We start from the raw sequence: 1439 nt of genomic DNA on the forward strand, positions 1-1439 counted from the left end.
CGATACCCTGGCCAGCGAAAACGTGGCAGCCGCATTTTTTTTTTTTTATATTTTATTAGGTTTTAAAGATCAGATCATTAAAACAAGCCAAATAAGTGGGGCTGCAATTAGCTTTGCTCACTTTTTTGACAAGGCTGGCTAGTGTCACACATTTTTTAACTTTCTCCAGTTATACAGCATTAAAAAGCAAAGACTGCTCTTTATCTGCTCCCTGAACTATCATTAATTGTAAGCTTAATATTAGTCTCTGTTGGGAAGGAAATATATCTAGCAGCCTATTACTTGGCAATAATATTGGATTTATTGGTATCCAGGTCCTGGTTGGGCATACCCCTGACCAAATGGATGACTATTACGGGCCAAGGCTGATAGTTCCCTGCTGGCTTTGTGCCATGCCAGGTTGGAAAGCAGGTGGGACGTTATAACCGGCAGACTGAGAGGCTTGTGTAGTGTAAGTCTGTGGTGGGTAGGAACCAGATGGGTACTGTTGAGACATTTGTGAAGGTAGTTGCTTTGACTGGCCTTGAAATCCAGAGGCAGGAGCCTGTGCAGCCTGCTGACTATAGCCCTGAAACTGCTGATTGTAACAGGATACTGCATGCCATACTACTGCTGGGGCTAAGCTTGAGGCTAAGGTTGACCTTGAACTGATGGATATACAGGCTGCTGTGGGTACTGTTGATACATTTGGCCTTCCATCTGACCTGGCTGCTGAGCTCCGGGCTATGGCTGTTGCTGAGGCTGGACCCCTGGAGGATGAGCAGAGGAGGAGGAGGAGGCAATACGATCAGGTGTGCTTGAACGTTCCTCTACAGGAGCGCTGAGAGGCCCAGTAACTTGGTCCTCTAAGTCCAAAAGCAGACATGACATTTTTATTGATTTAATCTGGATTCTTGAGGGGATCAAAAGCAGACATGCTGGCATCCATAACTTGATTAGACGGCTTAACAGAGGAGTCTGGAGCAGTGGGTTTCTCTTCTCAACCATCCAAATATTCAGTGTCCTGCAGGCTGCTTGGAATCCCAGGTTCCATAGGAGGCGCTAAACAATCCAGCAGATGGTTGACTTTGTTACGCAGTTCTATAAGATCTCGGAATATATACTTCACCTGACTGGATTTTAGAGGACGTGGTTGTCCATTAACAAATAGAGTCAGTTTCAATATCCTACTACACCGTATAGCAAATGATTAGTCAGTGTGACGTGTGTGTGTATATATATGTATGTATGTATGTGGATATATATATATATATATATATATATATATGCAATTTACTTTAAAAAGCAACCTGCCCTGGCACCTTGAAAGGCCCACAGACATGCAATAAGGTGAAGGCGGCACTCAGAGACTTCTTTAATGCAAATTCAGTGCCGCCCTCACCATATTGCTTATGTGTGTGTGTGTGTGTGTGTGTGTAATATATATATATATATATATA

General features: G+C 43.4%; 1 pseudogene; it reads right to left on the bottom strand.

Moving 5' to 3' along the window:
• Positions 1 to 215: 215 nt before the first annotated feature.
• LOC146029441 (protein TFG pseudogene) lies at positions 216 to 1192 on the bottom strand (annotated as a pseudogene).
• Between the last annotated feature and the right edge of the window lie 247 nt (positions 1193 to 1439).

Source organism: Crinia signifera, chromosome 1 (genome assembly GCF_055691185.1).
Source record: "Crinia signifera chromosome 1, ASM5569118v1, whole genome shotgun sequence".
Taxonomy (NCBI): domain Eukaryota; kingdom Metazoa; phylum Chordata; class Amphibia; order Anura; family Myobatrachidae; genus Crinia; species Crinia signifera.